At 40.2% G+C, this 16619-nt stretch overlaps 1 protein-coding gene across 3 annotated transcripts in view; it reads left to right on the forward strand.

Annotated features, from left to right (window-relative positions):
* The first annotated feature begins 13755 nt into the window (after window positions 1–13755).
* The window catches only part of IL16 (interleukin 16), a 66004-nt gene continuing 63140 nt past the window's right edge, over window positions 13756–16619 (forward strand). For 2 of the 3 annotated variants that reach the window (XM_024107538.3, XM_024107539.3), the window contains exon 1: window positions 13759–14025. The gene's annotated coding sequence lies outside the window, so the exon portion shown is untranslated. Of the gene's footprint in view, window positions 14026–16619 lie in introns of all 3 variants that reach the window. The other variant, XM_042856678.2, reaches the window with a different exon arrangement.

A 16619-nucleotide genomic window follows, 5' to 3' on the forward strand; every position in this document is an offset into this window, starting at 1 on the left:
GCATGTATAGTTAACATTCTGGCTTCTTTTTGTGCAGAGGGAGGGAAGGAGAGTTACCTGCTGACCCCATGCTGCAGAAAACCCGCTGGTTAGATTTTTTTCTTCCAAGGAGAAGGTTATTTATTTAATTCTGAGGGTTGAGTCTTTTGTTTTTTAACTGCACACAGGGCCAATCAGAGGGGAGGCCAGGAGGCCTCAAGCTCAAAGGGAGCCTCAGATTTAGACACCTGTTAATTTTTTGGCATTTGATAAGTTTCCCAACTTGTTTTTATGTGCATCCCTATCAGACCATAATGTGACACACACTCTCAGCCTAGAGCTGCAAATTTAAGCAAATAAGAGATGTGATTTGGTTTTTTGTTGACAGATATAGATTTTGTCATATTAAAAAGAGTTAAAAATGTTCATAAATATTAATAAAAATATATCGGTTCTGATGGCGCAAGATTAGACCGTGATGAACGTGTCCTCTCAGATCAGGTGATTATATAAATAAACCACTACTAGTGGCTGGTGCTGGATCAGGTGCATGTTGAAAGATTGAGAATAGTTACATTTTAGTGTCTTTATAGTTTTACATCTAGTTGACTCAGGATTTATTTATGTATGCTAATTCCTCATTATTATCTTCATATGGTAGCTAAAAAAGGTGACTGGTTGGTTGGTTGAGCCCTAGCGTGGTAGCTTGGCCATCATCTTACGCTTTCGTAGTCTATAGGCCCAGATTCAAGGTGAAAATTTGTGAGGACACTCTTGTACAGTGACTTTTGTGAGGACACACGTTTGAAATTTTTGGACATTATCCCTCTGTCTGTATCCGTGTGTGTTTACTATATATATATGTCATCCCTTTGTCTTCAGCTCAGCCTGTTATATTATACCTTGCATGCTTGAGTTTTGATTCAGTGATAAGGATAATAACCTGTCTGACTGTTTCATTTTGTGGTCTTAATTAGTATTCCTTTGTTTTAAGTCTTTTTTCAGCATTTGTGTACCATTTAGCATTTGTGTACGTGTTTACAGTAGAAGATTTCAAGTGTAGATAAGATACTTATTTACATCAGAATATTTCAAGTGTGGATAGGCTACATATTTACTTTAGAACATTTCAGGTGTAAATAGATCAGATAGATCACTCTGAAGAGGAGATTTGAAAGTGGTGCGAGCAAGAGACGGCAAAAACAATGGAGTGAAGAAGCAGCTAAGAGCTCAAAGCCAATAACTTCATTTCTCAAACCACTGGAAAACACACCTTACCCAAAAAACAATGCTACAAATAATGAAAACTCCACAACTGCAACAGGTGATATTTCAATGCCAATACCTGAACAGTAGTCAGGAAGGAGATGTGCCAAAAGTAACAGATGCAGGAGAAGATCCTGTGTACGATCAAGAAACTCAACAGCAACAGGAAGATGTAGCTCTTACACAGCAAGAGCAAGTCATGAGTACTACAGGTTTGACTGTGACTGACATTGGAATTATTGACCAGAGCAATGCTGCCCAAATGCAATCTTTTCTTCAAATTAGTTGTTTTGAAATTCCAAGTAACATTCCATGAGATGCTGATAATCATGCTTTCCCTACTCATCTGACCTGCACAAAAGACTAGTTATGCTGGAGTACGTATGCTCTGTACTGTGCACCAGGCTTCATTTTGAACAAAAGTGCTGCAAATGCATCAGTTCTCTCTGATCAATCAGGATGGCGCATCAACAGAGGCTGGAGGAAATTAAAAGACCGAATACCATCACACGAGAATTCAACATCACATAAAGAAAACTGTGTTGCATGGAAATCAGCCAGTAGGGCAGCATCAGCTGAAAGTTCAGTTGAGAATTTACTCTTGACTGAACTCTCTACAGAAACTAATAATTGGAAAAAAACTTCTTGAGCGCATCCTGAATGTCATCCTTTTTCTTTCTGAGCAGGGACTGGCTTTCTTTGGTTTCAGTCAACGTATTGGTGATCATGGAAATGGAAAGTTTCTAGGCATAGTTGAGCTCCTCAGCAAATATGACCCACTTTTATCAGAGCATGTTAAATATGTTCGAGAATCGCAAGAGAGTCAAAAGCGCATGCAAGTCCATTATCTCTCCACATGCATACAAAACGAGTTTATTGAGCTATGCGGGTCATTCGTACAAACAATCATTCTTGATGAGATTCAAAATGCCAAGTATTTTTCAATCATTGTTGATGCCATTCCAGATAGTTCTCACAAAGAACAGACTACTATGGTTATTTGATATGTTAAGATTGTAGACAGCTCAACATTTTCAATTGAAGAAAGGTTTATTTTGTTTGATAATTTCACGAGAAAAACTGGAAAAGAAATTGCTGCTCGAGTACTAGCAATTCTAGAAGGTTTTAAGTTAGATTTTCAAGTCTGCATTGTTCAAGCCTATGACAGTGGATCTAATATGTTTGGGAAATACAAAGGTGTACAAACAGTTCTGCTTGAGCATAATTCAAACTATTTTTTCCAGCTGTGGAAACCACACACTAAACCTTGTAGGCATTGACTGCGCTGAATCATGCAAGGAGGCAATTACTTACGTTGGAGCTGTTCAGCAAATGTACAATCTCTTCACTAGCAGTCCAAAAAGGTGGGAAATTCTGAAGCAGTATCTTCCTGTTTCACTGTATGGGATGTCCAAAACTAGATGGTCTGCGCGGATTGATGGTGTTCAACCAGTTGCGCAGCATTTGAATTCAGTGAGACAGACTTTAAATGAGCTTGAATCTCTGAATCTGCACATGTCCAAATTTGAATGCATTCTGATGTCATCTTTGTGGATGAAGCTACTTACAGTGATCCACCAAACTCATCTGGTAATTGAAGCACTCAATGCTACACTCAGGGACGGCTCCAGGCACCAGCTTAACAAGGGAGAGGGGCGGCACCTGCGGCAGGGGGCAGCAGGTCCCTCACTCCCTCTAGGAGCAAAGGACCTGCTGCTGAACTGTCGCTGCCGATCGCGGCTTTTTTTTTTTTTTTTTTTTGCTTGGGATGGCAGAAATGCTGGAGCCAGCCCTGGCTACGCTTGATGTTGAGAGGGATAACATTGAAAGACTTATCAGTGACATTCAGCAGATTCGTGAACAATGGGATGCAATCCTGACTGAGTCCAAATTAGTAGCACAGAATATACTGAGTTCTCCACCAATCGTAACTTACCTACTGAATCCAATGCCGAGCAGCACTATAGGGTCAATGTCTTCCTTGTCATCATTGACTCTATTCAGTCAGGTCTTATACGTTGTTTTGAGTCACTGTGACTAATTGGTACCCTTTTGGAGTTTCTTTGGAAATTCAGCAAACTGAGTAATGAAGATCTACTTTCTGCAGCTGAACAATTTCAGCAACAGTACAACAAAGAAATCTCAAAAGATCTCAGTGACGAGGTCATCTTCCTCAAACATATATATTCCACAAACTTTAAGTTGGATTGCAAGCCAAAGGAACTGCTTCAAGAAATACTCGAACTTGGACTCCCTGGGGTGTTTCCTAATATCACAATTGCATTGCGTATTTTTGTCAGTTTGCCCACATCACTGGCTTCAGGTGAACGCACCTTCAACGTGTTGAAGCAGGTAAAGAACTATCACCGTTCAACTATGGGACCAGAGCATTTGAATGGGTTCGCCATGCTTAATATCAACTGTGACATTGCACGAAAGCTAGATTTTCCCCTCAATAATTAGTGCATTTGCACAGAAAAAGCATTTGTTTAATAAAGAAAAATTAGTATTCAAATTATGTCTCTCTCTTTTTTTGGTGCCTTATTTGTGTCATCATTTTTTATTTTTATTATTGCTAGGGGCCTCAAAAGCTGGAAGTGGCCCAGGCGTCTCTGGACATCTGAGAAGGCCTGACTGCACCCATTGCTTTAGAATCTTGACACAGAGCCAGGCGCACCAAACAGACAGGTGTGGTTGAAGTGTTCTCCTACAGGTTTTTGTATATTGCCATTCCTGATATCTGACTTGTGTCCATTTATCCTGACACAAGTCAGATATCAGGAATGGCAATATACAAAAACCTGTAGGAGAACACTTCAACCTCCCTGGCCACACAATAGCAGATGTAAAGGTAGCCATCTTACAGCAAAAAAACTTCAGGACCAGACTCCAAAGAGAAACTGCTGAGCTCCAGTTCATTTGCAAATTTGACACCATCAGATCAGGATTAAACAAAGACTGTGAATGGCTATCCAACTACAGAAGCAGTTTCTCCTCCCTTGGTGTTCATACCTCTATTGCTAGCAGAGCACCTCACCCTCCCTGATTGAACTAACCTAGTTATCTCCATACTGATTTATACCTGCCTCTGGAGATTTCCATTACTTGCATCTGAAGAAGTGAGGTTCTTACCCACGAAAGCTTATGCTCCCAATACTTCTGTTAGTCTTAAAGGTGCCACAGGACCCTCTGTTGCTTTTTCCAAATGCAGTGTTTGCCCTCCCAATTCTTCTTCTTATTTCCTCAGAATTAGTACCATCTTGGCTGATGGTACTTCCAAAATACATAAAATTGTCCACCTTCTCCAGTTTCTCTTTTTCAATTTTGATTTCTGTTCCTGTAGTCCCCATTAACATGACTTTACATTTCTTTGCATTGTATCTCAAACCTATCTTCTCCATTACTTCTTTTAGTTGGCTTGTGCATTTTTGTAGTCCGTTGGCATCTTCACTGATAAGAGCAATGTCGTCAGCAAAGTCTAGATGAAATACCCTTAAATTGTTCCATTTTAGGCCATATGTATCACTGTCACATTGTTTTAATCCATAGTCGATGACTAGCATAAACAAAAAAGGAGACAGGATGCATCCCTGCCTGACACCTATCTTGATGCTGAATGGCTTACTCAATCAATTTTCATGCAGCATTTTGAGTTGGCATAGAATGCCTTCATAATGTTGATTAATTTTGTTGGAATTCCATATTGTTCCACAATTTTCCACGTTGTTTCTCTGTTTACACTATCAAATGCCTTTTGAAAGTCCACAAAATTAATGGCAAGGCTGCCTTGGAATTCAATTGTGTTCTCAATAGTCCGTCTCAGGGTGAAAATAGCATCTGTGCACCATCTCCCTTGTCTAAATCCAGATTGTTGTTCACGTAGGATGGTATCCATCTTTCCTTTCATTCTGTTCAGGAGGACTGCTGCTAGTACGTTTCCTGTGACAGATAGAAGTGTTACTCCCCTCCAATTTGAACAATTGTTTAGATCACCTTTCTTTGGTAACTTGATTATGATACCGAGGGTCCATTCCTCTGGTACTTTCTCCTCTATCCATATTTTGTTACACAGCGAACAGATGATTGATTCCACGTCTTCGCCTCCATATTTAAGCATCTCAGTATGAATGCCATCCAATCCAGGTGCCTTGTTGTGCCAGTGTAGACAAAGCCTGACATAAAACACTACCAGCTGGTAAATTCTCAGTTGATGTACTGAGATTTGGCTCCACCGGTTCCACTGATGTTAATGGGAGGCTAAAAACCACACTGATGTCCCTATGAGTGTGACAATGCCACCAAAGGGAATAGGAGTCACATATGGTTATATATGTGTATAGTCATAGGTAAAATTTTCAGAAATGTCTAAGAAACTTAGGCGCATAAGTCCCATTTTCAAAATGTCTTAGGAACCTAAGTGTGTGAGGCTATGTCTACACTATGCAGCTTTAAGCAACACAGCTGTGTCGCTACAGCCGTGCTGCTAAAAGGCACACAGCGTAGCTGCTGTTTGTCGGCAGGTCAGAGCTCGCCTGCCGACAAAAAACTTCCACCCCCAATAAGCAGCATTTGTTTTGTCAGCAGGAGAACGCTCCTGCCGACAAAGCACTGTTCACAACGGCGCTTGTCATTGGCAAAACTTTTGTTTTCCAGGGATTTGTTTTTTTAACACCTCTGAAAGACAAAAGTTTTGTCGTTCAGTTGCCAGTGTAGACGAAGTCTGACTTTCAATGAAGGTTAGGCTCCTGAGTGCTTTTGAAAATGACACTTCAGTGTTTTTGAAAATTTGACCCATAGTTCTTATAGAGCCCTCCAACACACAAACACAGTAGAGGCAACATCAAAGTAGCTAAGAAATGAGGTGTATCAAGGCTTTAGTGGCTTTTGTTTCTTGGCAACCGTTGCCAAGCCTTTAACCTTTTAAAACAATATTCAGCATGCAAGTTATTATTATAGGGTCTCTAAAAGACTTAAACATGGCAATTTGTGAAATCCACTGCAGACAGCATTCTCTATCCTTTCTTCCTGGTTTCTTGCTACCTCTCCTGGTTGGGTTGTCTGGGTCTTCCTCCTCTTGCAGCCGCAGCTTTCAGTAGTGGGTGAAAGATTAAAAACTCTTGTATTCCAGTTCAAGTTTTTCTGTCTCTTCCTGTCTTTTTGCTGACAATTTTGGCAGTGTCAGCCTTGGACAGAACACCCAAGATGTACTGTAGCCTTGCAAGGAGTGAGTGTAATTGACCACAAGAAAGCAAGCATATTTTGGGATGTGTGGATAGTTTGGGAGAGTAGGTACTTTAACACTGACACAACAAAAATCTGAGGTTTAGACGTGTGCGGGTGCACGTGTGCAAGACTCTCTCTCCCTCCCTTGAGTTGTAATTTCCGTTCTCTTTTCTGAAAACATTAATGTCTCCTTTTGGAAACCTTAGGAATCAGTGTATCAGAGAGAGAGATCCTGAGTCTAGATTGTGTTTGAGTCTGGTGTGCCTGTAGAAGGATGGGGTGAGGGGGCAGAAATGTGGCTTTATGCCACCTTTACACTTCCTAGATTCTGACACTGTCATGGGCTAGTTTAGGCTCCCAATGTAAGCTTGAGCAGCCCTGGGGCTAGTCTGATTTATTCCCAGGCTGTAACTGTCCCCAAAGGAATATATGGCAGTGAAGAATAGCCCAAGCACAGGGCACTCTAGCTTCATGCTCTCCTTCCCCAGTATCACTCTGCTCCAGGGTCTGCTTTTTCCCCTAGCACACTCCTGCTCCATGGTCTGCAAGGGGGGAGCATAGGGTCATTCTGTCAGCCCTACACTATTGAGGGATCCTCTTTATGTCAGGAGTATTTCCCAGTGGAGAAATCCAGCTGGTTTCCAGTCCTGCTCACCAGAGCATCATGAAGGTGCTGAGGAGTAGCCCAGAATTGGGTCCAGTATATGAATTGCCTTTTTTCCCCCTACTAAACTATTCAATGTGATAAGTCCCTTCAGGACATGCTTAGGACGGGGGAGGGGGGGAGCATCACTATTGTTAATAATCCACACCTAAGAGAGAAGTGACTGTTAAATGGCATTCCCATTTAGGTGGACTACTGCTGGGATAGCATTCCTGCTTTCCCTCCCTAAAGATTCGTGTTGCTCATGAGACTCTTCTGCCAATGAGACAGAGCTGTTCAAAATCTTCCTAATGACATACAGGTATGTATCAAACCTGAAATGTGGGCCAAGGCTGGCAAATTTCTGGCCAGTGTGGGCCAATTTGTGGCCAGCTAAGTGATTTTGACCTGAAAGCAGGTAAACCTTGATGATTTGGGCTGATTTTTATAGTGGCAAAAATGTCACCCTACTCTGGATCTTTTCTATTTTTGTCCAGGTGTTCTTCCTTTTTCAGATGCACACTAACATCTTTATACAGGTCCATGCTGTCAGCTGAATAACTATTATAAATTAGACCTTTGTCAGAACATGGTTTTTTGTTCTCAGTGCTACATTGCAACTTGTGAAGCATTCTGAAAGTGTTTGCAGCTAAGCATTTCCCTCTTCCCTGTGCTAATTATTCTATAAACAGATATTAACTGAGGGTACCAGGTTAGGCAGTTACGGAATTTGTCCTGAAGTGCTACTGATTTTAAACAGTGAGACTCTTTGGAACTAGTGAATGGCTTCAACAGAGGACTGGACTTTACATAACATACTGAAACACCAACACAAATTCCTGCTCTCTATGAAATTAACTTACAAGGATTTGGGGACCAGCTGTTTGCACTACAGAGGGGATGTATGCAACCTTTCCCTGCAGGCAATTATTTTTTCAGAACAGAGCATTCATTCATCACAAAAAGAATTCAGGAAAAGTTGATTTATACTGAACATTAGGTCTCTTACACAACACTGCTGTAAGCTGTTTAGCTTCAGAAGTTAAGCATTATATAAGGCCAACTAGCAGTGAAGGTTTTTTTTGTTCAGTCCATGTAACCTGCAATGACACTTGGATTTTCTGCAATAACACAAGGCTCATTCTGTAAATAAAGATGTTAATTCAGAATTGGTATAATGACCAATAACAAGTTATCTGCAACCATAGGAGACTTGAGATGCTTTTTAAAGCTGCTGTATGAAACCCAGAGCACACTAACATGCTGGGTGAGAGCAATTTTTCAAAATTAACTGAGTAACTCACTAACGGTGATACTCCTGTGTCACTTCCATTAAGTGAGTATTCAGCAGCGGGGGTTATTTTGCCTGACATTCAAGAGGACGTTTGGCTGGGTGGGATGAAGGAGTCCAAAACTTGACAGAGTCATGAAAAGGGGGGAGGAGACATTCTGAAGGAGGCGTGAACACAAAATGTTCGAACGTAAGTGCACAAATTAAAGCTGCTCAGAATAGCTTAAACTTGCAGTTCCATCAGCAACATGGACAACATAAAGATGACGCTGACCATAAGAGCTTAATGAAGGTAAGGTAACTTTCCCTGTAGGAATGAACTATGATCATTTCTCCAGTGTCTTAGGTACAAATCCATTCTCCTTTAAAACCAGACCAGGATGCCTTCTTGTTTTAATTCTTTTTTTCCTTGAACACAATAAAAATGTTCACCTTAATAATTTGTGTTTCAGGCATAAAAAGGGAGCAGCATGACAGTTAATAATAGCCTGCAGTCATCTAGCTCCCATCATCCCAAAGAATCCCAATGTGATAAACCACTGGTAACCAAATAAAAATTAAATCTTGTTTACATCCCTATTTAATGACCAAAACTATGTAATGCCTGCAGATTAAAGGATAATCAGACCCACACCTAACAAATGACAATTGATGGCTTCAGATGGGCGGAGAACACAAGTCCTTAGCCAGGTAAATCTGTTTCCCCAAAAAGATTAAGAGCATTGCCCAATTTGGCCAACTTCTCAGTTCCATTGTCCGATTAACTTAGAGAATCAACTGAAAACAGCATCCTCCCACCCTCCAATCCCAAAGCTGCAGGGTTTTGAAGGAAGTGAATCCTCTCAGTAAAGAATCAAACTGAAATATGTTCCAGCTCAAATGACTACAAGAGCTTTAACCGCATTACTGTGGAATCATCTGCTATAAAAACACACGCATACAGGTACTGTGGCAAATTGCACAGAGTAGAATAAATATCCAGGCAAGCTCTTTAGGGTTGAGACAGTAATTTATGACATGTTTGTACATGGGATACTGGGATTCAGTCTAGTTGCAGCCTTTCAGCACTACCTCAACAGAAATGTTAAATAAATAATAATAGTAGTAGTATCAACCTGAAATAACTATGTACAGCTGGGCAAGAGAATCTCTTGTACTGCTTGGGGCCCAGGGTCAGTTTTAAAAGAGGTATGAACAGGGCTCAGGAGGCAATTTTGTCATATTTTGACCCAAAGGCTGTTGCCAAATCTGAGGAGTTTTAACCCTTTAGAACAGAGTAGTTCCTAGTGGTTTCTTGGGGACGACAGGAGTCGCTCTGCCAAGGAGGAAACAGACTGTAATAACCTGAGCATTAAAATCAGCTGCTGCTCCAGAGGCATTGAGAAGCATTGCACCTATCTTTACAAGAGGTGCTAGAAGTGAACCTGGGAATTACAGATCAGTGAACCTGACCTCAGTACTAAGCAAATGAGTTGAAACAGTAATTAAAGATATAAAATTGCATACATGAACACGATACGATAGGGAGAAACCAGCATAGCTCATAGCACTTTATGGTCTAAATGGACCATTTATGATCATCTAGTCTGACTTCTTGCATAACACAGGCCATAGACTTTCACCCAGTAATTCCTGCAACAAGCTCTGTTCAGGCTCAAGCATATCTTTTCTAAAGTCATTTAGTCTTGATTTCATGACTTCAAGCGATGGAGAATCCACCACATCCTTAGGTAAGTTGTTCCAATGGTTAATTACTCTAATTGTTACAAATTTGGACCATATTTCTAATCTGAATTTGTCAAGATTCAGCCTCCAGCCATTGGAACACTTATATTTTTCTGCTAAATTAAAGAGACCTCTACTATCAGAAATCTTCTCCCCATATAGGTACTTACAGACTGGGATCAAGTTACCTCTTAACCTGCTCTTGTATAAACTAAATAGACTGAGTTTCTTTAATCTTTCATGGCAAGGCATGCTTTCCAGACCTCAGATAATTCTGAATCCTTTCCAATTTTTTTAAAGTGTGGACGTCAGAACTGGATAAAGTATGGTCTAACTAATGCCTTGTTGAGTGATAATGACACTTCCCTATTTCTACATGATATTCTCCTGCTTATAATAAACACCCATCCCTCTGCTTATATGAGTAAAAGAAAGTTTTGCCTCTCCAGTTTATTGGAGTTCTTTGAATGAGTCAACAGAATAGTGGCGAAAGAATTCTACCTACTGGTTCTTCTATTTGTACTTTCTAAAAGCCTTTGATAAAGTCCTTCACAAGAGGCAGTTTAGGAAACGAAGTTACCGTAGGGTGAGATAACTTACTACTATAGACTAGAAAATGGTTAATAATTAGAAAACTGTGAGTATGACTATACAATCATTTACAAAATGGAAGTGTATTAATAAGGGGATGCCCCAAAGATCTGTACTAGGATTGGGGTTATTTAATATGTTCACCAGTTATCTGGAATGTGCGCCTGTAAGTATGTGTGTGTGTGTGTGTGTGTGTGTGTATGTGGGCGGGGGGTAGTCAAGGGAAACAGTCAGACAACAACATTTGTAGACAATCGATAATTGTTTTGGAAAGGCAAACCTAGAAAAGTCTTAATGGGACGGATTGGGCAACAAGATGGCAGTTGAAATTCAATGTAGGTAGGCATGAGGTAATGCATATTGGGAGGAATGATTTGAACTACTTATATACACTGATGGTTTCTAAATTAACCACTCAAGAAAAATACTTAGGCGTTACTGTGGACAGCTTAATGGAAACTTCTGCTCAGTGCACAGCAGTGGTCAAAAAAAGCAAATCAGATGTTAGGCTGTTTTAAAAACTGGATAGAGAAAAATACTGAAAATAGTAGAACACCATAAAATAAATCAATAGTACGTTCTCTTTTTTTTTTTAAAAAATGAGTTCAGTTCTGGTCACATTATCTATGAAAAGATATAGGAATGGCCTGGAAAAGGGCAATGAAAATTATTAAAGGCATGGACAAACTTCTATAAAGGGCGAGGTTTTAAAAAGATGCTAAAATCCGAGGCACTCAAAATTTAGGTACTTTTGTAAATATGGCTCGTAATCTCTTTACACCTCTAGTTACCAGTTTTTAAATGGGGATAATAGTATTTACTCACCTTTGTGAAGCACTTTGAGATCTATGGATGAAAAGTGAAGCGTATTGTCATTATTATTAATAACTGTTATTAATGGTAAGTTAGAAAAACTGAAAGCAAAGACGGTTTTGCCTGGGGAAAAATGAAAAGCTTGAGGCTTCAGTTTGTGTCTAGTTATGGGGCCTTATGTTAATATTACAACTGTACCCCGATATAACGTGACCCAATATAACACAAATTTGTATATAATGTGATAAAGCAGTGCTCTGGGGGGCGGGGCTGTGCACTCCGGCGGATCAAAGCAAGTTCGATATAACGCAGTTTCACCTATAACTCGGTAAGATTTTTTGGCTCCTGAGGAGAGCGTTATATTGGGGTAGAGGTGTAGGTGTTAATTCAGGTAGTCAGCTTCTAGGCTAATGACCACACAGGCCTGGTTGAAAAATTGTGCTGTGACTTATAGCCAGCAATATCCACCCACCTGTTTGTTGCTGCAGTAGATAACGTTTGCTATACAGTAAATAGCTGTCAGATTTGTAAATTTAACATTGTTTAGTCTGAGAATAAGTGAGGAAAATGGGAAATCTGTCCAGCAGTGGGGTGGGTGGGGTTTGAGACAGCGTTGTTTTCTGCCGAGGATTTTTATTTTTATTACCAAGTCCTGGAGTGCCTGGAGGATGCCATAAGGTCCTTCCGCCACCCCAGGCTATGAAACTGGGAGGGGAAAATATGAATCAACGCAGTTTTATATAACTTACAAATGTGTTTAGCATTTTCTGTGACAGAGGGAAGCCAGTCAGAATGTTTAACTGTTTCTTCTGTGAACTTTATTTTGTTGATCCGGAGGTTTGCTGTATTCTAGGCTTGTTTCAGATCAGGGACAGGCTGTGTCCTTGCCACATGACTAATACATCCTAAACCCAATAAAATGGAAAGGAAAAATTAAAGTTATGCAATGAAATGGAATTATTGCCCCTCTCTTGAGAAGCATATGGAATAGTGGTTTGAGCATAGGACTGAGAGCAAGGAATGACTTAATTCTAGTCCAGACACACTGAATTTGTCTGTGGTCTTAAACAAGTCAGTTAGGGCTAGAGTTTGACTAGTTTAATGTGACTACATAGGGGAGTAGGGTAGAGAAAAGGCCCTCTCCATGCAGCTACTTTAGAATTAACTGGATTGAGTCTGGGACACGGGGAGGAGCGGAGGTGGGTGGGAAGAGGGCATGTTGTGGATGGAGCCATAGCTGGCACAAGAGGGTAGTAAGCTGCTCCCTCAAGAAGGGTGAAATATCTTGCTGGTCCATCTCCCCAGAGCCAGAAGAGAGTAGGGCAGGAATTGTGACTCAGTCCTATATACCACTCTTTACTCAGGGCTGAGCATAAAGGCCCTTTGTCTCTCTGTCTTGCTTTCCCCTTGGTAGTTATGATGAGGATTGATTAGTTAATAACTGTGAAGTGCTCTGAAGATGAAAAGCCCTCAGTATTATGTATTTGGGGGGAATAATTATTTCCCCCTCACACAAAAGCGCATCTGAATAAAAACTGACCGACTGTGTAACCCTTAAAGTGACAGGAGAATTTGCAGTTGTCTCAAACAAAACAAACAACCAAACAACCCTCTCAGTAGGGACATGATAACAATGACATTTGCACCTCCTTTATCATGATCAGTTTTTCTCTCTTCTCATACAAAGGAAAGTCTCAGCTCCCGTTGTTTGCTTTAGGCTGATGGCCACCTCCTCTTGAGCCAAACTCTGCTATCCACTATACAGACTTTATTTCCCAAAGAACAGCCTCCTGAAGCCCTTTCAGACCTTATGAAAGGAGTTTTCACTCAGGTTAAAAGAGAACCGTGTGTTCTCTCTCTGTCTCTCTTTCTCTGGATGTGTGTTTTGTAAAAAGAGTAATAAATTAATCATTTCAACTTTGGGCAAGGAGTCTAGGTGTTGTATTTGTACCCTGCACTTACATAAACACAGCAAGGGTCAGTTAACTAATGAGTGGCTGGAGTGGGAAGCTGAAGCTCTAAGATGATCTAAAACATTTTAACACATTTTCCATATAGGAGACCTTGAAGTAGTTGCATTTGCTTTCTTACAACAGAGTCAAGTCAGTTAAAGTCCAAAGGAAAGATTGAGGTTTTACATTTCTGTTTGTGGTACAGGAAAAGGGTTACGATCTCAGTGGTTGATTCAGTGAAATAACATCTCCTTTATACACATCTGCCTAGCAAGTAGGGCGGTAGTTGGAAATACCCAGTCGAAAGCATTAAAGATTTGCTGGCAAAGAGCAAAGGCATTTTCTGCCGGGGAAAAATTGTTATATTGAGTAGTCACTTTGCATGCTTAGGACTTACAAATACCCAAACACCCTGGACTTACAGTGTATTTTTTATTTTGTAAAGTATTAACATACTATGAAGTGACTCCGCTGCAAATTTTACATCCAAAGTGTTACAATAATGATCCTAAATAAGAAGATATTTTTGATATTTGACAATGGTAAGTGATATATTTATACCTAACTGTTTGGGTCTCAGGAGTGTTTATTCTGCTGTTTGAAGATGCAAATATGTTTAATTTTCAAAATGTTTTTCTTTGACAATTTAAATGAGACGAGTAAATAGATAAAACGTAAAGCCCGGAGCAATTCTTCCTGTGTGAATTTTGTGCTTTTGCTTATCTGTTCACTATAATGAATATCTCATTTTAAAGTGATAGGGGGAATTTGGAGTGATATAGCTGCTCATCTTTGCTTGTTGTTTGATTAGTATTCACATGATAAAAAAGGAACATGTATATTTAGCCAGTCAGTACCTGCAAAATCGGATGTTCTTATTTTGTTGGACAATATTTTCCCAGATAAGCATATTTAAAAGTAGGGACTTTCCCACAACAGAAGCTTTCCTTATCTGTCAAGGCCTCTTCAAGCTTATAATACTATGAGAAATAGAATAGAAACAAAATAAAAAATTATATCATCCACTATGTAAATGAGTTTGCAAATCTATAAATCATCTCTCTCACTGGTAGTGAGCAGTGAGTAGAATTTAGAGGAAAGGTTAGGGGGGTTTCTGTTAAGCTGTTGTTAAGACCCGGTGCCTTTTTCTGAATCATTTCAGAACTTTATTTCATTTCAACTGTCTAGTCTACATTTTTAAAGATTTTATTTTCCTTTAGAGAAACTATGCTGAAAAATACAAGCATATTTTAGCCTCAGTGAGAACTGGACAAAGCTGATCCTGCCACATATTTGCAACCCTTTTAAAATGAAACCTTAATGTGATAACCCATCACACTCTCAGAGAGTACTTCCAAGCAAGAAGTCCAAATGTACCATTTATTTGAATCAGAGTGCAATGCTATCTGATGCAGGAAATCGGTAAATTGGTCCAGAATCTCAGCCTCAAATCGGAGACATATTTGTTTAGCCATATGCTATAAATAAAATCCCTAGACTTGGAACCTGGCCAATATTATTAATACAGTGTTCACTTGATAGTTCCATTTATTATGAGTCTTATTAGTAACTGCTTCATACAATATGAATCTAGAGAAGAAGCATACAGAATAGTATATTAACTATATACTGGCAGAACTGCAGTGGCTGCAGAGCTGGTATATCCAGTGCCAGGAGGATCACCCCGGTGTAAAGGAAACTCGCTGGTGGTGCAGAGTCAATGTAGAGGCTCCTCTGGTATCTCTCCCTGCTGCCAGCGAGAGGTTATGGTTGTTGGAAAAGACAGCTGGGGGCAGAATGCCATTATGCTGTACTAATCCCTGGCTGCTGCTTTGGCCTTGAGAGTCTGTTAGCACCCAACATAGGTTTGAACAGCTGCTCTAATTTACACGGGGGCGCTGTCACTGCACACCATGGTCTCTTTACATCAGTTTTGCACCTACTTCCTCACCTCTAGCCAGGGATCTGCACCAATGTTTTTACTCCTGCTGCATTTTGCATCATTCTATCCCGCGCATATATTACAGTATATACGCTCGCTACTTTTTAGAGTGATACTATGTGTCCATTTACACCTTATAAGAAGATATTTTTAGAATATGGTTGGTAATCTTGGGCTGTCACTTAGTACCAATTTGTCAAAATGGGCCCCTGTTTTGAATTTCCAGCTTAAGATAACGTTACTAGCTCCTGATTTTTCAGAGATGCCAAGCACCTATAGCTCCCTTTGACTTCCCCTGAAGTTATGGGTGCTCCCTAACTCAGACCCTAGGTGTCTCAAAGTGGATACCTAAAAATTAGGCATGCAAAATTAGAGGACACTTTGGTAAAGTTTGGACTTAAATTCTCTATGCCTTGTCTGTTAAAAGAGATTTATCATACCCATTTTGTTTTTGATCCTCAGATGAAAGCTGCTGTAGAAGTACACAGTAGTATTGTTTAGTTTTCAAAAAAAGCAACAGAGAATCCTGTGGCACCTTTAAGACTAACAGATGTATTGGAGCATAAGCTTTCATGGGTGAATACCCACTTCGTCAGATGCGTCTGACGAAGTGAGTATTCACCCACGAAAGCTTATGCTCCAATACATCTGTTAGTCTTAACGGTGCCACAGGACTCTCTGTTGCTTTTTACAGATCCAGACTAACACGACTACCCCTCTGATAGTTTTCAATGTTTAAACCATTGTCATCATAGCAATACAAAATTTGTAAAATACACCTCTACCCCGATATAACACGACCCGATATAACACGAATTCGGATATAACGCGGTAAAGCTGCGTTCCGGGTGGGGGGGAGGGCGGGGCTGCACACTCCAGCGGATGAAAGCAAGTTCGATATAACACAGTTTCACCTATAACACGGTAAGATTTTTTGGTTCCCGAGCACAGCGTTATATTGGGGTAGAGGTGTATTTACCATGTAGGCTCATGCAGTAAAGGAAGTATAATGATACCACTTCCCACTCTTCAAGTCTATGTAAACTGATGATGGACTTTCTACTGTGCCCCAAAATTTATGCTCAGGATCTGTTGGACCAATGGGAAAAACAATTCCCAAAGTCAAGAACCCTCAACTCAGAACTCCTTGCCAATAGCTTTGATATATTGAAATCTCAGTACTGCTAGCACAAA

The sequence above is a fragment of the Chrysemys picta genome, chromosome 10 (genome assembly GCF_011386835.1).
Source record: "Chrysemys picta bellii isolate R12L10 chromosome 10, ASM1138683v2, whole genome shotgun sequence".
In the NCBI taxonomy this organism is placed as follows: domain Eukaryota; kingdom Metazoa; phylum Chordata; order Testudines; family Emydidae; genus Chrysemys; species Chrysemys picta.